The 23,882-nt window shown below is 58.9% G+C and overlaps 1 protein-coding gene across 6 annotated transcripts in view; it reads right to left on the bottom strand.

The window, feature by feature from the left end:
• The window catches only part of ZNF469 (zinc finger protein 469), a 233,108-nt gene that overhangs the window by 92,401 nt on the left and 116,825 nt on the right, over nt 1-23,882 (bottom strand). For all 6 annotated transcript variants that reach the window (XM_032464532.1, XM_032464533.1, XM_032464535.1 and 3 more), the window contains one exon: nt 19,241-19,341. The gene's annotated coding sequence lies outside the window, so the exon portion shown is untranslated. The remainder of the gene's footprint in view (nt 1-19,240; nt 19,342-23,882) is intronic.

Here is a 23,882-nt window from a genome sequence, read left to right as displayed (position 1 = left end):
GACTTAACGGGAACAGGAGCTGACACGTGGGCGCAGTAGCCTGTGTCCCAGGTGGTCACTGGGGGCTGGCACCAGCTGGCAGTGGGAGCCTGGGCCCTGCTGGGCAGAGAGGCTGCTTTGGGCGTGTAGCAGGAGCTGCAGGGGCCAGGTCCAAGCTGGAGATGCTTCGTGTCCCCTGCCCTCCACCCAGCCCTGCACCCCACTGCCCCCAGTCGGTCCCTGGGTGGAGACAAGCCCTGAAAACATCCCTGCTTAACAAGAGGCTCAGGGAGGAAACGTGGGGCCACCACAGTGTCAGACTGAGCTCTGCCAAGGGTGGGATAGGGCAGAGGATGCCAAGGCTGCCCCCAGCTGCCAGGGCAGGTGGCTGTGCTTGGAGAGCCCGGGCAGTCAGCGGGTCAGCCGTGCACCCGCCCTCCTCCCCCCTTCTGTCTGGACCTCTGGACCCAAAGAGACTGTGGCAGGAGGGATGCTGAGGAAGCTCAGGCCTCAGGAAGCCGACAACTCCCACCCCCACCTCCTGGGCCCAGCCCCCACGCTGTGAGGAGGCCGCCAGGAGAAGAAGGAACGGGACAGCCATGCGCCCTCCCGCCGTGTGTGCGTGCCGCGTGCAGGTGGACCGTCCACGCCTCACCCACCGCCGCAGCTGCTGCCTAGGGACAGACGAGAGCTGCTCCCCCAAGTCCTGCCCAGACTGCAGATTTGTCAGAATAAAGAACTGAGTTTCAGGGGGGTTGTTATGAGCAAAGAGAACCAGTGCAGATGAAAGGGTGGACACCCCTCAGTGCCAAGGTCAGAGGGCCAGTCCCGGCCACCATGCTGGCTGTGTGAGCCGGGACAGGTTGCTTGCCCTCTCTGATCCTCACTGGCCTCATCTGTCAGGTGGGAATAACACCCGTTGCAGGATGGTGGGGGGACCGTGTGGGGGCACGTGGGCAGGTGTCTGGGGCAGAGCAGGCCCCTCGGCTGGGTACAGGCGGGGCTGCCCAGAGTGCTGACCCCGCATGTCCGCCTCCCGCGTGGGTACCTTACGCCTCCACGCCACCCACCTCCCGCTTCTCTAAGAGGGTAGCCAGCGACTGGATCTCCCACGGGTCCTGGGTGCCCTGGCTCTGTGTCCGGTGTTTCAGGGCTCGGTGAGAAGGTAGTGTCCCCCTACCGCAAAGGCCTGCTGGGCCGACCTGACGCCCTGGCCGCTGCAGGATGTCAGGGGTCCTCCAAACACAAAAGTAGCAGGAGCAGAGGTGGGGGATGCGGTGCCAGCGTTTCAAGTGTGCTGGTTAAGCAGCCACTATTTATGGCAGTGGTGGTGAGGCCTGGGCCCCAGCGTGGCTCTGTGGTGGCAGGGCTCTGCTGACCCATGGAGAGGCCTGGATGGGGTCAGGGGCTGGGGCGCTGACTGGCCAGTGTGCGTGGCGGGTGCGTCTGAGAAGTCAGCACGACTGTAGCAACAAACGAGATTTAGCACTCAGTGGCTTAGCACTTAACAGTTTACAAGGAACTAAGAATTGGAACTTTATTGTTTACAAGGACTCAGGGGCCATCTCCGCGGAGCCCCGTGGAGAGCCTGGGGACAGGCTGCTGGAATCAAAGATGGGGGTCCCGTAGCCTGGCACCTGCTTGCACAGTGAGGGGCCCAGGAAAGGCGGCTCTGACCCACCACCATCCCCACACGCAGAGGAGGGAGACCGAGGCTTCCGCTCCGCTTCCTGGCAGCGGCCAGGGGTGCCTGCTAAGTGCTCCCCCAGCGTCCTATTTACCGGACCTCAGAGGGACAACCAGCCCTGAGCTGTGGCTTGCTCCTCTGGACCCAGCGGGTCCCCCAGGCCCTGGAGGCCGCATACCCAGAGCCACCTGGTTCTGGGCGGGTCTGAGCCGCCCCGTCCAGGGCTGTGCAGGCCCATCGCACCTGTCCTGAGGGGTGGGGGCAGCGGCTGTTCGGTTGACCTTGATGCCACAGAGCTGGGGTGGTGGGAGGTTGTGCAGAGAGTGGCTGACTGGGTCCCGTGGGCCCAAGGGCCCTCCGGGTTGGCGGCCTCTGCCCCCTGCACAGCCCTACCCCGCCCGGCTGCACTCCTGCCATCCGGGGCCAGACCACAAGGTACCACCGCTGATATGGAGAACATTGCAGTTGGCATTCCCCATCTGTGAGGGCAGCTGCGGGCAGCTCCGGCTAAGAAGCTGTCAGAGCTAATGTGTCCAGAATGACTACGTGGTGGCAGGGCGGGGGGTTGGTAAATGCCAACAAAGCCGGCGAGTGCTCAGCCGCCCCCTCGGCTGGCCTCTCGCGCCCCCTGCTGTGTGGCCTGAGCCTGCCTGTGGGGCTGGGCAAGCCTCCTCTCCTCGGGCCTCAGTTTTCCTGGATGAGATGGGTGGGGACTCAGAGACTCCTCTCTGCAAGTCTATGGCCCCGTCTGTGCAGGGCAACGTCACAGGAAGCTGGGGAGAAGAGGCTCAGGGCGTGGGGAGTGTCCGAGGGGGCCTACGGCGCCTCCTGCCCAACACCCCCTGGGGCTGGGACTTGCAGGCCTCTGGACTCCATCCTGGCCCACAGGATGTGATGATCAGGTTTATACATCAGCTTGGCCAGGCTGTGGTCCCGAGTGATTCAGTCAGAAGCTGGTCTGGGCGTTGCCGTGGAGGTAAGTGGGAGATGGTGTTAACCTCTACAATCGGTTGACCCCAAGCAAAAGGGATGCCCTCCACAATGCGGTGGGCCTCACCCAGCCAGGTGAAGGCCTTAAAACAAAACCCAGGGCCTCCCGGAGACGAGGAAATTCTGCCTCAAGACTGCAGCGTCAGGTCCTGCCAGAGGTTCCAGGCTGTCCATGGATTTGGGGCTTGCAGGGACACAGACGTAGTCCCTGAGAATTCCCCCAGGGATGCTGTGACCTGCCCACGGCCTGTCTGGGTCAGGTTTGTTTGACATGTTTGAAGTTTGAAGATCAGGATGTGTCTTTGTTTCTCACCGGGGTGCATTCCTAGCTCCTGCTGGTCAGCACAGGGATGCCCCCAGCCCCACTGTCCTTCCTGGGTCCTCTTCTCCCCACTGACCACGCTCCCATCTGCCCAGGTCCCCGGTCAGTCCTGGTCAGCCTAGGACAGAGCAAGGCAGACCCTCACACCCCCACCCTGTCCTGACCCCCGGCACTCATAACCACGAGGCAGCCTCTGCCAGCATCACGCAGCCACTGACACACTCATCCGTTGCCACACACGGGCATCACTCCATCCAGAGGCCTCGCCCACTTGCAGAGCCCTGGGGGCGAGGCCTGGCCTCTGGGTCATGGTGGGTATGACCATCTCGAGATCAAAGACCCTCAGGTGACACCCAAGGGGGCCATTCAGCATCATGCCCCAGGCTGAGCATTAGCTGGTTTACCAGTTGACCGGCTGGTTAACCCCTTCACCACTGTTGTGCTGTTTAAGAATACTGAGGTAGGCAGGACCAGCACCTCTGCTCTCCTCAAGACCACCCAAAGAACCACACGGTCTTAAAGCCCCAATTTCTGATTCGGTGTAATTCTTTTTATAATCCTGGCTGTCTTATTTTGTTTTTTGCCAAAATTGCCAAGTTGACCCTAAAATTCATATGGAAATGCCAGGGACCCAGAATAGCCACAATCATCTTGAAAAAGGAGAGCAAATCACGTCCCCCATTTCATAACCAACTTCGGAGCCGCAGTGACCAAGTCATGCGGCACTGGCGTAAGAACAGGTACGCAGATTAACGGGATGGAGCGGAGTTCAGAGGCCAGAGCAAACCCGCGTGTGTACAGCCCGTTGGTTTTTGACAAGGTGTCAAGCAACCCACTGGGGGAGGATCATTTTTACAACAAATGGAACCGGACGGCTGGACCTCCACGTGCGAGAGAATGAAGTTGGATCCCTGCCTCACACCACACACAAAAACGAACTCAAAAAGAGTCAACAACCTAAATACAAGAGCTAAAACCATAAACCTCTTAGAAGAGAACAGGAATAAATCTTCATAACCTTGAGTCAGGGCAATGATTTCTTAGCCATGAAACCAAAAGCACCACGGAAGAAGCAAAAATCAACAGGACTTCATCAAATTGAAAACTTTCATGCTGCCAATGACATTATCAAGGAGGTGAGAGGTCCCCTCCCAGAGGGAGGAACTTTTTGCAAATCATGTATCTGACGAGGGGATTGGATCTGGAGTATACAAAGAATGCTTGCAACTCAATAATAAAGGCAAAAATACAATTGAAAAAATAGGCAAACAGATGTTTCTCTGAAGAAGATAAACACGCGCTAATAAGCACAGGAGAAGACGCTCAGCACCTTGTGAACTTGACGTCAGTCCAGTCGTCAAGGAAAAGCAGGTTAAAACCACAATGGGACCCAACCTCACACCCACTAGGACGGCTGGAATCGAAATAACAGAAAACAACAAGTGTTGGCATGAATGTGGAAAACTGGACCCCTGGGGTTGCTGGTGGGAAAGTGACAGGGGGCAGCTGCTCTGGAACACAGCCTGACAACTCCTCAAAATGTGAAACAGTGGGTCAGCCTGTGGTCCTCGATATCTACCCAAGAAAAATGAAGACCTATGTCCACACAAAAGCTTGTACTTGAATGCTCACAGCAGCACCGGTCACAATAGCCAGAGGGTGGACGCAACCCAGCCACCCATCCACGGACGAATGGATAAACACACTGTGGCAGGGCCATAGGTGACGGTTACTCGGCGTAAATACCGCGCTGACTCAGGCCACAACCCGGGAGACTTGAAAACACGACACTGACTGAAAGAAGCCAGTCCCCAGAGGAGTCCTTTTCACGTGAAATGTGGAAACCCTGGGAAACAGAGAGGCTGGGGTGGGGGTTTAGGGGGAGGAGCAGGGTCTAAAGGCTACGAGATGTCTTTTGGGCGGCGACAGAAAGTTCTGGAATTCCATAGTGGTGACGGTTGCACAACTCTGTGGATACATAAAAACCCATTGAACGGTACACTTTAAAAGGGTGAGTTTTATGGTATGTGAATTGTAACTAAATAAAACTGTTTGGAAAAAAATCTCACTTCTTTCCCCCTCTCACCACCCTTTGGTTGCAGCAGAAAGAGAGTGAAGACAGAATAAAGCCAGAGGCTCTTAAAACCCGTTTCTGGAGCAAAGATCCCAGGCGGGGTCCTGGGATCACCCTGTGTGTGCGAGGCCTGGTGGTGGGAGAGCTGGGTGCTGTGCGTGACCATCCGGTACCCAGAGGCCCTGCAAGCCGGAGGGAGGCGTGTGGCAAGTCTGCTCCACAGGGAGCAACTGCAGGTCTGGGGTCAGATGGCAATAGGCCAGCCTGAGACCTCTCACCCCACAAAGGAGGCCAGCGTGTGGCCCAGCACGCAGCCCTGCAGCTCCTGTATCTGAGAAGGAGACAGGAAGACGGGTCCTCCCAGTGGGTGTGAGGATGCCCGATGGGGCAAGGGCCCCCCGAGCAGCCCGCAGCTGTGGACTCAAGGCTCCACGTGCCTTCCTCAGGCCAGACAGGTCCACTGGGAGATCTAATCCCGTGTCCCCGGGTGCTCCCATATGGGAGTGGAAGCCAAGGTGTGTAATGTGCATGTGCACATTGGGGAGCGCCCGGGGTGAGCGTGTGTATGGACACGTGCTACACCACTTATTAGGCACGTGAAAGATGGTGGGTTTTCGTGTGTGCCTGTGTGCATACATGCACAAATGCAGGCGTGCATGTGTGTATAAGTGTGCATGTGCATGTGCATACTCATGCACGCTTGTGTGCACGTGTGTGACTGTGCATGCTCACGGTTCCCCGACCTGCAGACATTCCTGTGGTGTGGCCTGCCCTGTGCGTGCCAGGCGTGGATGTCTGAGGCCTCCAGGAGACTTCGAGGCACCCAAAGATGTGCAGAGCAGGGAGACCAACAGGCCCTACGGCCCAGTAGAACTTCCACGATGAGGCTCTTGAAAGGTGGCCATAGTGACTGAGGACAGGGACCTTTATTTCACTGGGACTCACGTAACCATGAGCAGCCACACGTGGCTAGTGGCTGCCCCATCGAGAGGGCAGCTCTGGGCTTCTCCGATGATGACAGCCTACGAACACAAAATCCTCACTGTTTGACGCTTCAGAATCAGGCCCAGAGTCCGCAGGGATGGAAGTTTTGACCTGGCAGACAGAGACCAAGGGAAGAGGAAACTCGCCTCTGACTTCAGGTTTAACCATAAGGGCAGAGGCTGAGTGGCTGGCCTTCCACGCCGAAGCTGGGAGCAAGAGCGTGGGTGGCCGAGGGGGCAGGCACGGTTGGTTTCCAGATCATTCCCGCATCATTTGTTTTTCTGCAGTTTCTGGGGTCGCTGCTAAGCCTCCCCTTTGAGGCAGCCCGGCAGCAGCCCAGGTGGAGGGTCCTGAGCGCCCCACCTCCTGCCACCAACAGCCCTGGCAACACAGAATTCAATTGGGAGCAGGCTTTGGAAAGTGGGCAGAACAGCAGGAGGTGGCAGTGAGTTGGCAGGAGGGAGCACAGGTCCGCCTCTGGATGTCCTAGCGTCCGCTCACTCTCACCCCCCGGCCCTGCAAGCATCTAGGGGGGGCCTCTGTCTGCACAGCCATGCCCGCTGTCTCCCCCTCCAGAAGGACGGATGGCGCATCCCCCCAGCCACAGACCCACGTGAGCACAGTGATGTGAGCAGCGGGGGTGGGGACGCGGTTTCCTTTAGGGGAAGGAGGCCGACGCAGAGGGCTGGGGCCAGGCGGGGCGGGCCACGCTCACGTGGCCAAAGGAAGCAACCACAGAGATCGATTTTTCATAAGCACCACATTTAACTATATTTGCTCTTAAAAAAGGACTGAGTTTATCCTGAGAGACTCCATCAGCCAGACTCACAGATGAAATGTTTTCACCATTAATACCGTCTGGGCTCCTCTGTCACTGTTTCGTAAGAGCTTGGGCTCCGAGCCAGCGGCCAGGACGTGGGTCAGATCACAGGTGGCCAGACCCCTGTCCCTGCCTCTTCTGACCTCCTCCAGGTGTCTGCTACTTCCTGGCAGCGAGGCCCACCACCCAGGAAGCCAGGGCCCCTCTCGACCGAGGTGTGCAGAGGCTTTGCTGCCCACGGGCGCTGCCTGGAAAGGCCTGTGTCTCACCAAGCTCGGCCCTGCCGAGGTGGTGCCCGGGTTTCTCTGAGCCTTAGTCTCCTTGTCTTTAAAGTAGGCACAGCCACGCCCACGTCACAAGTGCCACCATGAGGATGGGGGCCTAGGCAGCGCTGGTGAGCCAGGGAGTGGCCCAGCTGTCAGAGACTGTCACCCTGACAGCCACCTCGCTCGCCCGCGGCCTGGGGTGACAAGCCCTGCATGGGACCCGGAGGGGCAGGAGGCAGAGGGGGACACCTGCTTCCCGCCAACCCACCAAAAAGGTGTGCAGAGACATGGTGACAGAGGAGATGGGCAGCTGCTGCATCAGCCCCATGCTGGGGACACCTGGGGGGTCCCCCACCAACACAGCCCACACCTCATCTGTCTCCTTCTGATGGCAGAGCCCTGCACGTGCCCCACGCAGGCCCCATTTATAAGCAATGATCCGCCCATATCCTGGGCGATGTCTGTGTCCCCATGGGCCCAAAGGCTCCTGGAAGGAGCTGCTCTGAGGTGGTCCTCCTCCTCCAGCCTCGGTGTCCTGCTGTGCACACAGGGAGGCTCTCAACTGAAAGATTATCCCTGAGAAAAGCGAGGCCACCCCTCTGAGTACCACCCAGCCGCTCATGTGTGAGGCAAGCTCCCAGCGGCTTTGCTCCGAGTGGACCCCTTGCGGCCCACCACGGAGGCCCCACGGGACTGGGGTTTTAAAAGGCATACCACTGCAGGCGCACCTGTTCCAGGGACTGAAGTCCTTGTGAGCGTCAGATACCATGGGGCCAACCGCCAGTGCTCCCTGTGCGCTCCGGAGCACAGCCCCTGGGGAGGTAACTCCATGGTGCTGGGTGCAGGGCCCTGACTTTTTTGGGACAAAAAACCCAGTAGCACCGTCGAGTGCAGGGCCAAGTGCTACCAAAATTCCCCGCGGCGCTGCATGGTTTCCCACTCAATCAAAGGACCAAAGGCGTCCCGTCGCCAGCGACCGGGGCTGAAGATGAAGACGGCCAGCCAAGACCTGCGTGGCTCTGAACCTGGGTCTCCCAGCTCTAAACCCAACACCTTCCCCCTACCCCCGCCCCGCCGAGTGCAGGCCACATTGCACAGCGAGGGATGTGCTACGAGACCCAGCAGCTCCTGGAGCAGAATCAGCCTTACTGAACTCAGTGACCTGGGGCCGTGGGAAGTTGATCTGACCGCGGAGAGCAGAGAAATTCCAGTTTCTTTTCCCAGGTCAGACAACCAAGGTCAGATGGCATAAGCAGGCCTCTGGGAGCTGGGCCTTCCTGGCTGGGCTCCGGGATGTCCGAGACGCGCCCCGCTCCATCCTTGTCTGCTGGGGTGCCCAGCCCTGTCTCCATCAAAGCCTCAGTCGCACTGAGAGAAATCCGGCAGAGGGATGATGTCAAAGCATTCATGCAAATACCCCCGACTCAGCCCCTGCAACTCGGGCAGCACTGGCCTCACAAACCAGGAGCAGGAAGCCCCAGCAGGGCGTGCAGGGCCCTGGTGGAAAACTTTGGGCAGCGCGCAGCGGGCATCCTGCTGGCCTGCGTCCCTGCAGAGGGAGTGACGCGGGCCACCAGCCTGCTCCTCCAGCTAGGCCAGGGGGAGCCCAGTGAGAGCTGGCAGGACACAGCCCACCCCGAGCCCCAGGGGCTGCCCGGCGCATCCGGGGTGGGTGGGCCCTGCTGGGTCTGGCCACTGCCCAGGCACGCAGCTCTCCTGCTCTGCCCCAGGGGCCTCTGCTCAGGCGCCCGCATTTTCAGCGTATCGCAAACACCGCCGCATTTCACGGTGTCCAGAGCCACGGGCCCGGCCCCTCTCGTTCTCGCTCCTGCCCCAGCCTGCCTAGTCCCCGGCGCTCAGCCCCCTTCTCACGAGGCCTCCTGTGTGCCTCTGGGCTGGACAGCACAGGCCTGGAGGCGCCATCCTCAAAGCCTCGTAGGGCGAGGGGCGGGAACTTGGGGGTTTGGAACCCTGTGCTCCCCCCAGCCTGTGGGCCGCGGAGGATGGGAGGTGGTCAAGGGGAGGGTAGAGTCACGCCTGTAGTCGTGGTTTTAAAGGACTTGGACTGTTGACAAATATGAAAGGGTGAGAAAGGACTTGGTTTCCGGGCGGCACGACCAGTGTCTTTGGCCCCCATCCTGGCTCCGTCCTCCCCTACCTCCTCCCATCAGTTCAGAGCTGGTGCCTCCTCCCCAGTCCTTCATGCATCACTGGTCAGGCAGGCTCAAGTCTCAAGGAGAGGCGTAAACAGGGAGGGGGTGTACGGCAGAGAAGCTGGGTGTGGGCGGGCACGGGCCTGTCACACAGGTGTGACCCCCCCCCCCCACCCCGTGAGGTCCTGCTAAGCATGGAAGGCTGTCTTGGTGGAAGAGCTTGTGGGTGGCCCGCCCACCAGCCGTCGGCCCCGCCGGGATCTCCGCCCCGTCGCTGACCCCTCTTCGGCAGATGGCCTCCACACTTCTGGGGCTGATGGGGTCCAGCCAAGTGCAGGCCCCATACGACCAGACGGTCCCTGGGGCCACGGGCAGGGGGAGCGGACAGCGTTCGCTCCAGATCTCTCCTGGAGAAATCGTTTTCGGGAGTTCAAGGGACATGCCAGTTCAACACATCACTTGGTGATCCATGGCTCTGACCCAACTGGCCCCAAAAGGCCCTGCCTCAGAACAGCGGCATGGACCAGGCACGCCAGGCCATCGTGCTGCCCAGGGGTACCCTTCCTGTGCGCCCCCGTCCACCCCCGGTGTCTCCGGCCCATGCCCTGCTCTGTGACCTCGTGGCCACTGCGACATGCGGGGTCTGTGAGGCCGCTCTCCAGGGGGACCTGCTGCTGGAGGAGGGTCTGCAAAGGGACAGGAGGCCTTATGAGGCGCCTCCAGGTGGGGTGGCTTCCCGCCCCTCAGGGGCAGTCCTCTGCAGAGCAGAGCCCGGGGCGAGGCCGAGCAAACCCAGGTGCCCCACCGGGCGGCATGACCCGCAGTCCAACGCTGCCCGGGAGCAGAGGGGGCGCCAGCGCTGCCCACACCCACTGACTCCTCATTCCTGGGGCCGCCTGGATGCAGGTGGCAGGGCTTGGGCTGATGGGACCTGTGCTTGTTCGAGCATCGTCCACACGTGCCGGTGGGAGCCGGAGGTGCAGAAGGAGAAGGACTCTTCCAGACTCAGCCCTCCGGGCACCGCTTGGCACAGGGATGGACAGGGCTGGCCTGCTGACGTCGTCCGGGTCCCTCCCTGCATCTCACCTGCGAACTGACAGGGCAGCTGGGCAACAGCTCCCTCGCACACCGGTGCTTTCAGACAGCAGCTCTGCACAGAACCACCACGCAACAAGCCATTGCAGCCCAATTTGTTTGCAGAGGGCACAGCTGAAGCCACTAGCGTCCTCCTCGGACCCTCAGCCCTGCTGATCCCGGGATCCAGCAGCTGTCACTGGTCACTGTGCCCCGGGATGGCCCAAGAGCACGGCCAGGCTTGATGGAAAATCCTTCTTCAGTTTTACAAAGACTGGTGCCTGCCCTTTGGAGGTAATTCCCGCCTTCTCTGTGATGGCCCAGGTGGAGAGACCTGCACAAAGACTTTCTTTGGTGGAGATGCACTCCATCCAGCCGTCTTCCTCTCCCACTGAACGAACAGCTACTTCCTGACACTGGGCAACCAAGACGGAGGAGACCCAGGCTGAGGGCTCCAGTCCACCCACAGGAAGCAGGTGTGTCTGTTTTTAGTGCCTGGACCCCAGGATGCTCCGGGAAAGGGGGCAGTTTTAATGGGAAAGGCTTTATGGATGGGTGACCTCTTCCTTCAAAGCACGCACTGCCCCAGGATGCAGGCTTGTGTGGTCTTGTCTGGGTCCTCGAGGAGCCTGGGCGTTCCAGAGGCAGGAACCGGGAGCCCAGCAGAGCGCAGGCAGAGGCACTCGACGGGCGTGGGATGAGGGGTCTGCAGCACATTGCGGGAGACCACGCTCCCATGCCTAAGTCAGGGGAAGCAGTAAGCCAGCACTAGGCAAATATTTGTGGAAGGAGGGAGGGCACTCAAATGCTTCTCTTGGTTCAGATTGAGGCCTCAGGGCCGTCCCAGGTGCTGTTCCCTCCACGGGGCTCACCTGTCCCTCACTGGGCCTGACTCCAGCTTCAGGACTCAGAGGCGGCTTCCCTGACCACCCTATTCATCGGCTCACAGGAGCACCTGTCTCCTCTTTCATACCCTCCTTTCGATCCACCCTGCAGACTCATTTACAGGGTCGCTTGTGTAGTACTGGTCTCCCTAGGAGGTCAGGGAAGAGCCCAGAAGAGGTGACCAACTAGGATGAGCGGAAAACACCGCACCCTTACGAAGACCTGGGGGAAGTGTCCCCAGGGGGAGAAACGGCCACACAGAGCCCTCAGGTGGGAGGAACGCTGGGACAGAGGCCAGACGCTCGGCAGAGGATGGTAATCACTCCCTTGTCTGCTTACTGAGTAAGTCCATCCACCCACCCACCCATCTATCAATTAATTTATCAATCAACTGATCAATCCATCAATTAATCCACCAGTCTGCCCCCCTCCGCAGGCCTCAGCCAGCACGTGAGGAAGGAAGGGAAGTGGGTTCGTGTTTCCGGCTGCTGGTAGGTCACAGGCTTGGCCTCCACACCCTGTGTGAAGGATGAGGAAGACTCTGGGGCCTCCCACCGAGGACAGCTGGCGGGAGCTGCCAGGACCGCTCTCAGAAAGACTGTGTCTAGTGTCTAGCGGGAGGGTGTCAGATAAAGGACCCACAACCAGGGGACTGAAGTTCAGCGGAGATTGAATGCAAACCAAAGTCAGCTAGAAGAAGTTTATGTTGTGACAAGTGACTGAGGGCAGTGACTGGGGGCGCGGGAGGCTCCCCGGCGGTGGCAGACACGAGCCGCCCGCCTGTGGCCGGGGGGGGGGGGGTGCGGCAGCGGGCTCATCTCCCCATCACCCCACGTGCGCCCCGGTGCAGAGCGCCTGTCCCCGCCTCTTCTAAGCCCTTGCTGTCACAGGACCTGGCCTCTGACCCTCAGCACGTCTAACTCTCTGCATGACGCTCTCCAGTGAAGCGCGAGCCCGCTGGCTTCCTGACCGGGTCCGCAGGGGCGGGCTCTGTGGGCCCCTTTCACAGACGGGAGCGCTGAGGCCTAGGACACTGGGTTACTAGCTGTGGGTTTGCGGCAGGGACTCAAGCTCGGGACCCAGCGCTCTGCACCCGTGCCCGGGACCAGCCCTCCCTGGTTGGAGACAGATGGTTCCTATTGCTGGGACCCCGCACAGAGGGCTGCCTGGGCAAAGCCCCTGGGGTCAGGCCTACCCACCGGCTCCGCCCATCGCGGGCTCACCTGGGGGCCCTTTAAAAGCTCCCTTCTGGGTCCCTGTCTGCCTCCGGACGCCCCCTGGGCTCATGCCCTGATCCCAGCCCCGTGCCCCACCACACACGCACTGCACCTCCCTCGCTCTTCGCTGCGATCCCGTGCCCAGACCCAAGTCACTTTCTCCAGACTCTAGAAGACTCTAGGACAAAAGCCTTGGTTCCCAAACCTCCCTTTCTCAGGATGTGGACTTGAGGCCCGCAGCCCGGGCACATCAACGCCCACCGAGGCTGCTGCAGCGTGGGGAGTGGGGCAGACAGCTGGGAGACAAGCCCACAAGCCCCCAGAGTGGGGAGGGGCCAGGCGGGGGCAACAGTTCCGCTGAATGCAGGGCGCTCAGAGCCGGGTGGTCAAGACTCCTGACATTAACGTATGTAAATTCGCTGTGAGAGGAGGAGCCCTGGAGTTCTGGGGAGTCTCTCAGGGAGGGAACGACTCACAGCTTCAGCGTGACGCCGGCTAGGGCTCTTTGAACGGAGTCCTACCAGCTCACTGCGTGAAGCCGTGGCCCCGAACCGTCACAGCCCGGTGCTGCGAGAGGTGACCAGTCTGTCCCGGAAGCCATCACCTGCCGGGCTGAGGCTGAGGCTGGCCCTGCCCACTCCTGTCCTGCAAAAAACGTGCCTCGCTGTCCCCTCAACGGGCGCCGTTTAAGAGGAAGTGGGACGCATCCAGGAGACAGCCTTGAGATCAAGGGCACAGGAAGTTCTGCCTTTCATCTGAAAATCCCTCAGCTGCAGAGGAAATCAAAGCACACGTGGGTTCCTGCTGGCGCGAACAAGCCCGCGGCAGTGGCTCCTGACTGGGTAACTGCCTCGTTCCTCTAGGCGGAGCTGCCCGCCCATGGGCCCACGTCCCGAGACCTCTGCTGCCCCTGAGCTCCGTCGGGGCATTGCGGCTGCGACTGGGAGCCGGTTTTCCCAAGCAGCTCCCGGACACAGCCTGTCTCCATGTGCTCTGACATAGCCCCAGGCTCCAGACACGCGGGAATGTCCAGGGCTCTGAATGAGTCTTTCTTGTCCAGGAACAGCTATTCCCAGTGGGGCAGAGCTGCACGGATCCCCTCTCCGCACACTGAACATGCAACAGGCACGTGCTTGGAAGGTCCCATGTTTGGTCCACGATCCTAAGTGAACATCTGCTGGTTGTGCACTGCTAGCATCTGTTGCAGGACTGCGGCCTGTGGGCCCGGGGCACGTGGACCGGGGGGATGCGCTCGCCTGCAGGCGCCTGTGCTTGGAGTTCAACCCCTGGAGCAAGACCCCAGCTCCACCGCTCACAGGACACCGTGTCCCTCTCTACCTCGGTTTCCCCACCTGCAGAACAAGTCAAAGAGCACTCCTCCCTTGCAGCGCGGGGGTGATGCGCCAGTCAGCTCTTTGCAGAGAGCTGTTCTCACAGGGTGAACGGGGGCCAGGGGGCCTGCCGGGTCCTTGCTGGACCTGGCAGTCCTGTGACTCTGGGGGGTCTCAGTCTCTCTATCTACACCATAGGGTTTTTTTTGGGGTGGCCTTGGGGGGTTCCTTCTTGTGCCAACATTCTAGGACCCTCCTGGATGGCAGGGCCTGTTTGAGATTCCTTGTGAAGTCCTCCAACACACACTGTAGGTGCTCAAGGAGCAGGTGCTGAATTAATGAGTGAATAGGACGAGCGAAGTGCCAAAGGCGTGATGCAGAGGACCAGCATCATGGGGTTACGACAAAGGATCAAACCTCACTCAGGACTGAGGGGGTTGGGAAGGCTTCCTGGAGGAGGTGGCCATTGAGTTCAGCCTTAAAGATTGATTTGCATGGGTGGAAGGGGAGGAGATAATGTTCAGGCAAGAGAAATGGAGTGAACACAGGTGCTGGCGATGAATCAAAACAGGTCCTGTCCCCAAGGAGCCTGGTAACAGAAGAGGACAAAGACATCCTAAGACACAAGCGTTCTCGACTAACGTACCCCCTGGCATCCTCTCTCAGAAGTCTCTTCAGGGAAACAAGGGAGTCAACCAGGAAAGGGAAAGGCACAGATCTTGGAATCAAAGGACCCCACACAAGAGGAAGGGGGGGACGCTGCCTGGGGAGACAGGGAAGGGCCTCCCAGCAGCTAGCTGGCCACCAGACACGGAGGACGTCCAGTCCAGATGGAGCAGCAGAAGGCTCCAGAAAAGATTTCATCGCAGAGATGAGATGGTCAGATTATCTGCTGTGTCCAAAGTACTGGGAGGAGAGTGGGAGGGAATTTGGGGTCCAATTGGTGATCAGCCCACAGAAAAGCAAGCCAGCCAACCACAGCCAACCAACCAAGAACCCAAGACACTCACAACAAAATGTGCAGTGAAGAAAGGATGTCACGGTGTACAGCACCCATGGTCCCCAAGAAGCCGGTGCTGGAGGTCTACCATGGACAGTGGGTGCCTGTGCCTAAAACGGCATGTCAAGAGGGACCAACGCCGGGATGCCCCTGGTGACTTGCAGGCAAAGGCCCCGCGTCAGTGCCTAGGGCTGAGCGCAATCACAGCACGACCACCGAGCCGGGGGGAGGGGGGACCTCACTGGGCTGTTCCAAGACCTAACCTGTAACTGCGGTCGCGGGATGAACTAAGTGAAAAGTGAGAGGTGATGGCCTCGCCTGGGGGCAGAGCCCCCCCGGGGCGGGGGGACGGCAGTGCAGCCCCCAGGAGCACCCGGCTCGGCCAGCGCGTGCAGGTTGTACGCGCACAACTCCACGCACAGCATCCACGAGCCAGTTTGCACGGGGAATCCTTTGCACTCTGGGGGCTCGGGGTGTTCCTGGAGACCTTGCCGGTTACAGTGAAACTGGAGGTTCCCTGTGTCCGTGGAGGGAGAGTAGGGAAGGCAAGGAGTGGGCATTCACCCAGGGGTGCTACACAGCAGTGAGAACACAGGACCTCCAGCCATGGGCATCACCCCGAGGCACCTAAGAAACAGAATGTTGGATGCAGTAAAGCAAGTCGCAGAGTGAAATACACATCCTGGGTTAACAGCCTGTGAATGAAAATCAGGAACAAGCAAGGCCAGCTGCAGGGTTTAGAGACACTAGGCAGACGGTAAAAACCACAAAGAAAAGCAAGGGAATGAGAAAAGCATGAGGACCCAGCTGCCTCCAGGGGAGGTGTGGAGGGGGCAGCCCCAAAGCCTGGGACGGGCGGAGATGGCCCGGCCTCGGCGGGGCAGTGGCACTTGTGCCCATCGCTCCCCCAGGCTTTGAGCACATCCTCTCGATCACGTCAAACGCACCTTAACGGGAAGGGATGGCCAGAGCCCAGTCTGCGGGGCCCCAAGAGGCCTGGCCACGAGCCGACGTGTGACGGCGTGTGTTCATTCCTCCTGAGCTCACAGTGATCCCCTGGGCCCCGGCGCCGTTCAGTCCAGCCCCCACTGAGCGGTGGCTTCTCCCTGGTACTGACATGACATCCCCTCCACACCTGCTCGAGACAAAGCCTGGGCAGAGGTCCAGGCCAGGTGAGTGTGGGGAGGGGCGGGGAGAGGGGAGCTGTCACCTGCAGCCCAGATCAGCCCCCACATGCCCAGCAGCCAGAGGACAGTATGCGGCACCAGCTCCGCGGACCAACAGGTGCGACGCGCAGGGGAAGGAAGGGGAGGAAGAGCCGAGTGAGCTCACGGCAGACATGCAGGTGCAGGGTCCCTGACTGCCACCTGGGGACTGAGCCCTCTGCTGACGGCAGGTGTCAGCACCCAGGGCAGGTGCCCGGGGACTCTGGGGAGCACGTGATTCCACTGGGTGAGGAGGCGGGGCTGAATCCCAAGTCTTAGCCCAGGAAGGGCTCTGCGGGGATGGACGGGGCTACTGTGGGAGCAGCTGGAGAGACCTGGGACTTGGAGAGTTTGTCCATGCCAGGATCTTGGGCCTCCCAGGGAAAGAATTCCATCTGGCAGACTGACCGGGATCACTGGGCATGAAGCAGTGTGGATGGTCAGTAGGAGAAACGAAATGCTGGCGTTCCAGACTGCAAGTCCCCGCGGGGTGATACCTGAGGCCAGGGCCCCCCACAAGGCAGCAGGAGGTGCTGGGTCTGTTGGATTAGGAGTGTTTGCTATGGACATCTGCAGCTGTGGCCCTTTTGGTGGCTGCAGCCCTGCCGGGCACTCAGTCCCACTGTGAGCGAAGGGGACCCCACCCAGATGCAGCTCAGCCAGGCGGCCCCTCCACCCCAGCCACAGCGGTGGGGCAGGGCCGGGTGCCTGGCCCTCCCCACTGGCCTTCAGGTCACGGTGACGCGTGAAAAAGAACCAAATCCCGAAGGCAGCTCTTGGCCTTAGAATCCAACAGTACCTGAACCTGGGCAGGTCAGTCATGTGGGTCAATTAGCTCCCTTACTGGCCAAGCCGCCTCAGGTGGGCCTTCTGTCACTTGTCACCAAAGCTGACCTGGCTGAGACACTTGGCCTTGACACCAGGAGGTCGGGGTCCAGCCCACTTCTGTGCCTACCAGCCTCACACTGTCCCGTGGGCATAACCACCAACCCTCCTGATGTGAGAGTCTCCGAATAAGGCTGTCCTCTGGGTTTGCTGAAAATAACCTCTTTGAATTTGGGAAAGGAACAAAAGAAAAGAAGATCAGGAAACAGAACCATTTCTGCAGGTGTGGCCCTCTGGCCCCGCAAGGCAGCCACGTGACGCCACAGTCTCAGAGTTCAGCGCCCTGCGCCCGAGGCCAGGAGAGGGCCGGAGCCGGAGTGCGCCGCCGTCGGGCTGGGGGCCGGGCTCCAGGCCTCGTCCCAGTGTGGGTCTGAACCGGTACCTGTTACCCTCCACCTCCCTCCCTGGGCCGGCCGGTGGGGTTCACAGCCCTCCAGGCTGCGGACGGTCATTAGAGGGAGGACGAAGCCTCGCCAGTCAGCACGACACGCCCACTTCTCCCCAAGGGGAGTGGGCCTGCCTGGAGAGCCACCTCGTAAAGGAAGGGACGGTGCACTTCAAGGTCATGAGTCCACGTGCCGGGAACACCTGGCCAGGGTCAGCGCCCCCCGCCAGGGCCCCAGAAGCCCACCCACCAGTGGCATCAACAAAGCGCAAAGGAAACCTGCGTACCTGGGTGCACGGGCCGTGCCTCCCCGGCAGGCCGGCAGGAAAGGCGCCTTGAGAAGCCACCCACCCTGTGAACCCCAGTGGGTCATAAGCTACTTTGCAAGTACAGAAAGGCCTAGAAAACGATACACCGGGCTCCTCAACACCCCTGCCCAGAATTTTCTCCAACATTTTATTAGGGAAACTTTCAAACGCACGGACGACCGGAAGGAACGTGGCCACAAACACCCCCGGGCCCACACCTCGGCCACGCTGCTCACAGCCCGCGCTGCCTGCTTGTCACAGGCGTGTCTGCCTCCCCTCCCTCCATCTGCTCACCACCGTCTTACTTTCTTGAAGAATTTCACAGGAAACAGCAGGCATCCACGTGCCCTACCCCTGAATGCTTTAGCCGCCACTGCGTTAACCAGACTTCAACATTTGCTTATGTTTTTTTGGGAAAACTTACATGCAGTGCAGCGCACACATCCTAAGTGTGCTGGTTGAGGGCTTTGACGAAGGCGGCCCCTGTGCGACCCAGCCCTGTCAGGACAGAAGCGTCTCCATCATCTCCTCAGGCCCCTCCCACTCAGTCCCCCACCGCTCACCCAGCGGTGGCCTCAATAAATGTCAAAGCTAAAATAACCAATGTGTGCAGCCACGTCCTGAATCACCAGGAACGGGGCAGCGGGTTGGCAAGTTTCATGATGCAACGGGTTGGCCACATTCCTGATGGAATCGCACGGCCCTGCAGTTCTCTTTAAGAGACACAACAGGACGCTCTGGGTTCTGCCCGTTCTGAGCCACCGTGCTCTGGGCTACCAGGAGGGCATGCGCGCAGGGAGGACTCGCTCCCCTGCAGACCTCGTCAGAAACTAGCCCAGAAGTTGCTTTCCAAGGGCAGGTTTTACAGACGCAGAGAACAGCTGTGTCCGTCCCCCGGGAGTGTGAGACGGGCTGCCTCCCCGTAACGGGGATGATTGTTGCAAGCAGGGCGACCTTACACGCTTACGGTCAGGTCAGTTCTCGCGGTTTGCATGGCCCCCAGGTGATCACCGAAGCCACCGCGAGGACAGGGGCCTGGTTGGAGAGTGGACACATGGTGGGGCAGGCTGTGGGCCCTGCTCCCCAGCGACAGCCGTGCCTCTGAAGCTCGCTCTGCCCTGTGTGGGCTCCAGACGTCCCCGAGCGCCCTCCGCAGGGCGGCATCAGATTGACCCTCACAAAGGGGGCTGGGCAGGCGGGGATGGAGGGCTGCGTGAGGAGCTGTGGCTTTCCCACCAGGCCCAGGGATGGCCCGGGGCCTCCCCGCACAGCACCAGGCGGCTGCTACCCAGCGCCAGGCTCAGCTCTTGGAGCGGCCCCCACTTTCCTCCCAGGGTGCAGAGTGATGTGCAGACCTGAGGCGCGCACGGCACGCGACACTCTCCAGCGCTGCCTCCCGCCCTCCCGGGGACAGAGCCCGTGCTGCCCTCTGGCCGCTTCCAGTGAACGCCTTGGACCAGCTGGAGACAGTTTCCCAGCCTCGGTCCATTCAGAGAGCCACTCTTCATCCACAACTACCCGAACACCAACCGGACCACGTCGGTGCGGCGCCAGCCCAGCTCTGACAGCAGCTCAGCACCAGGCTTGGCGACGTAACCACAGCAGTGAAGCTAACGGAGACGAGACGGCACACGGCGCCGAATCAAACCCAGAGAATAGAGGAAGCTGCCCTTACCTTTGTGGCCCGGTCATAGGTGCTCTTCTGCTGGCGGGACGCGCGGGTCTGCCCGCTGGTTCCTCTTCCACACGCTTTTCTCTGGCGGCCACCAGCTGACTCTGTGAAGGACACATGAGCGTTTAGACGGGACACGCTGCTTGTCCCAGAGGCCGCAGTCCGCTGAGCCCTGAACGCGGAGCGTGGGGTGGGAAGAGGTCGTGCTCACTGACCCCCTGGTGCACCCCACTATCCCAGGCCCACCAGCCGTCCTCCGTGCTCCCGCGGTCACACACCCGTGTCCGTGGTCCTAAACTGTCACCAGCAGGCACGAGGTTTCTACAGCCTTGCTTCCCTCACACCTTATTTCTCTCACCCCCTACCCCACCCCCAGACATTCCTCTAAGTCGACGGGAAGATTCTAATGAGTTCTTGATGGTCACCGCCACGTCCTGGGAAGAGGGGGTGTCCCCTGGGGAGGGGTGACTTCCTCTGTCCCTCCCCAAGGACATCTGTCCCCCTGCTGCTCTGTGCTGGGCCAGCTGAGGCCACCATGGCACACCTTGCCCGGGGTGGGGTGGGGGTGCCCTGTCCTGGGGGCCCTCCTCTATCTGGGTCTCCGATGCTGTTTCACCAGCCCTGCTCGTCCTCCTCCTCCAGGATTCGGTGTCTCCCTTTGGCCCTTCCAGCCAGCAGCTTGTGGCCGGGCACCCTCCCCTCCTTATGTCCCCTGCCTGGCCTTTCAGTTGGTCCTCTGACTGGTAACCCCCTCAACCTCTTCTCCACTGAACAGTGAGGACGGTGAGCACCTGGGTGCCAGCCAGGACACTTCTATTCCCATCCACCGTCCCAGGAGGTTTCGGGGGAAGGGAAGAATCAACACTTGTGACAAACATCTCTTTAGAAATCACACTGAATTTGGAGTCAAGAGACGAGTTTCCGTCCTGGCCACTGGGCCGACTTCAGAGGGAGCCTGGCCACTCGCCTTGCCTTCTGGCGCCTCGGTTGGTCCATTTAGGACATGATGACAAAGGCCGTGCCTCCCTCTCAGGATTGTCACAAAGATGGAATAAAATTGTGAGGATGTGAGATGCTCAAAGCGTGAGAGGATCTAGAGGTGCCCTCCCTGGCCCCAGCTGCCAGCCATGCCAGGAACGCCGCGCCACCAGGAATCACAGGCTCCGTGGATTTCCTGGGTGACCGTCTGGATTCTCCACACCTTTACCAGCACCCACGATCCAAACTAACTCATGGGCCTGAGTGCACCCCAAAAGGCGTGTTTTCCTATCCTCTGGTGGCGTTTCACACTGAGAAAGCACACTCGGTGGTCACGGCTGTGTTCTCACAAAGCCAGCTGCGTTTACCCTCCGCAGGTGCTGGCCGGCTCCTTCCACTCCCCGGTTTATCTAGAATCATTTGGACTGTCAGCAAAACATAAAAAATAACTGCCTGCAGAGGCCAAATCCACCGCAGGTCCCGTGTCACTGGCAGTGTAATTAACAGCTTCCAGGTCGCCGCAGCCTGTGGGAGCCCCGGGGCCTCATCTCTCGGCCCACAGACGGGGCAGGGCAGGCGGGCTTCCAAAGACCCCTCTCACACTCACGCTTTCTTTAAGGCATGTTTGCTCCTTTCTAATCTTTACAGCTGGTGGGCGTGTGTGCTGTGCGTGCAACGTGTTTATAAAAGAGCCCAACTCTGCGGGGGTGGTGGTGGGACCCCTAAGGCCAACTTTCTCCAGCACAGGTCTGTGGGCCACGTGGGCCGCGAGGGCGTTCTTAAGATCCATGGAGATTAGGGAAGGCCACACGGTGAGTCTTCCAGAAGCTCCAGTCCTTCATTCTAAGAAAGCCCTTCTTTTTATTAAAACTTTGATGCAGGGAACTCTCCTATGCTGTTGGTAGGAATGTAAATTGTTGCAGCCACTATGGAGAACAGTCCGGAGGTTCCTTAAAAAACTAAAAATAGAGTAACCATGTGATCCAGCAATCCCGTTCCTGAGCATATATCCGGAAAAGATGACAACCCTAAGTGGAGAAGACACGTGCATCCCAAGTTCACAGCAGCGCCGTTTACAGTTGCCAAGACGTGGAAGCACATGCATGTCCACTGACAGACAGCTGCAGAAAGAAGAAGCAGTGCATTTGTGCAATGGAAGACTACTTGGCCATAAGAAGAATGAAACGGTGCCATCTGCAGCAACATGGATGGACCTAGAGATCGCCACTCTAAGTGAAATAAGTCAGAAAAAGGAAGACAGATATCATATGATACCACTTATATGTGGAACCCCAAAAGTGATACAAATGAGCTTATTTTCAAAATAGAAATAGATTCACAGACATTGAAAACAAAATGAGGATTACCAGGCGAAGTGAGGGAGGGATAAATTAGGAGTTTCGGATTTGCAGATACTAACTACTGTATACAAAATGCATAAACAACAAGGTCCTACTGTGCAGCGCAGGGAACTGTATTCAGTACCTTGTAATAACCTATAGTGGGAAAGAATCTGAAAAAGAATTGATGTATATGTGTAACTGAATCACTTCTGTACACCTGAAACACTGTAAGTCTACTCTATTTCAATTAAAAAGAAAAAGTTTGCCCCAAGTACAACAGACACACACAGGCACACAGTTCACTGCACTGCACACCCCCGTGGAACCAGAGCTCCGTCGGGAAGCAGAACGTGCCCACCTGCTCGCCCGCCCGCGCCCTCGGGTCCAGCGCAGCCACGGGCCTGGCTCCCAGCTGGCCAGCTGGGTCGCTTTATTGGTGGAATCACAGTGTGTAACTTCTTTCATTCAACACTCTGTTACTGAGAGTCACCATACTTTCACTTTTACTTGTGGTAAAACATACGTAGCGTAAAACGTGCCGTCCTACCCACGTTTGCACGGGCTGCTCAGTGGTGGTAAGTCCGCTCACAGCGCCGTGCCACCGTCACTACCCACCTCTGTAGCTCTTCCCATCTTGTAAAACTGAAGCTCTGTCCCCACGACACACTCACTTCCCCTCCCCGTCCCCCAGCCCCCGCACCCACCATCCTACTTTCTGTCTCTGTGAGTGTGACTGCTCTAGGGACCTCACACAAGTGGGACTACACAGCATGCATCCTTCTGTGCTGGCTTATTTCCCTGAGCCTCACGCCCTCACTCGGGGCTCATTCAGGCGGCAGTGTGCACTAGAATCTCCTTCCTTTTTAAGGCTAGATAACGTTCGACTGTGTGGATGGGCCGCGTTTTGTTCAGCCCTCGTCCCTCGATGGACACTTGGGTTGCTCTCACCTCTTGGCTGTTGCAAATAATGCTGCTGTGAACACGGGTACAAACATCTCTCCGAGACCCTGCTTTCCATTCTTTTGGGTATATACTTGGGATAGAATTGCCGGATCATATAGTAATCATACTTTTAACTTTCTGAGGAAACGCCATACTGTTTCCACAGTGGCTGCACCACTTTGTGTTCCCACCAGCAGTGCACAAGAGCTCCAATTTCCCCACATCCTCGCCAACACAGGTTATTTTCTGTTTTTCAAATGGGCGCCATCCTAATGGGTGTGAGGTATCCTGTAGTTTTGATTTGCATTTCCCTAATGATTAACAATGCTGAGCGCCTTTTCATGTGCAAGATTTGTCCATATTTTTGTGTAAATTCTATTGTGTGAACAACAGATTATCTGTCCGTTCTACTATGATTAGTGTGGAGGGCCATGATGAAGAGGTCTCTGAGATGTCCCAGGGCACGTCCTCTGTGAACACACAGGAGCACCCCACCCAGGAGTGGAGTAGCTGGTTGTGGGTGGAGCAGCAGGACTTTTCAAGACTTTTGTCCATTTTTGCATTGGGTTGTTTGTCTTTTCCTTGTTGGTTGGAAGGAATTTTATGAAAATACATTCTGCATAAGGGTCCTTGGTTGGATGAATATGTCCTGAGAAGTACTGTAGGGGCAAAGCCACGGCTTTCTCCAAAGGCCACTCCTGCCCAAGCCCACCACCATGCCGATTGCAGAGGGGGCTTCTGCCAGCAACCTCCTTTATTCATCCATCCTCCCATCCATCCATCCACTCATCCATCATCCATCCATCTTCCCATTCATCCATCCATCCTCCCATCCATCCATCCTCCCATCCATCCATCCATCTTCCCATCCATCCACCCATCTTCCCATCCATCCATCCTTCCGTCCATACATCCATCCTCCCATCCATCCATCCATTCATCCATCATCCATCCATCTCCCCATCCATCCATCCATCCTCCCATCCATCCATCCTCCCATCCATCCATCCATCCATCCAGCTTCCCATCCATCCATCCTCCCATCCATCCATCTCCCCATCCATCCTCCCATCCATCCATCCATCCATCCTCCCATCCATCCATCCATCCTCCCATCCATCCATCCATCCATCCTTCCATCCATCCATCCATCCATCCATCCATCCATCCAGCTTCCCATCCATCCATCCTCCTATCCATCCATCCATCCATGATCAAGAGCCTCTGGCATGTCCAGGTCCTGACCCTGCCGCCCCCACCCCTCCAAACAAGCATGGTGAACTGTGGCACCAGGGGGCTCCCTTCCACGTACTGCACAAGTCCACCTCCCAGGACATTCAAGGTGTCTGCAGGCCAGTCCAGGTGGCCTGTCCACCCCCCAT

The sequence above is a fragment of the Camelus ferus genome, chromosome 21 (assembly GCF_009834535.1).
Source record: "Camelus ferus isolate YT-003-E chromosome 21, BCGSAC_Cfer_1.0, whole genome shotgun sequence".
Classification (NCBI taxonomy): domain Eukaryota; kingdom Metazoa; phylum Chordata; class Mammalia; order Artiodactyla; family Camelidae; genus Camelus; species Camelus ferus.
The sequence above is the reverse complement of the archived record's forward strand: the minus strand, read 5'-3'. Positions and strand labels throughout refer to the sequence as shown.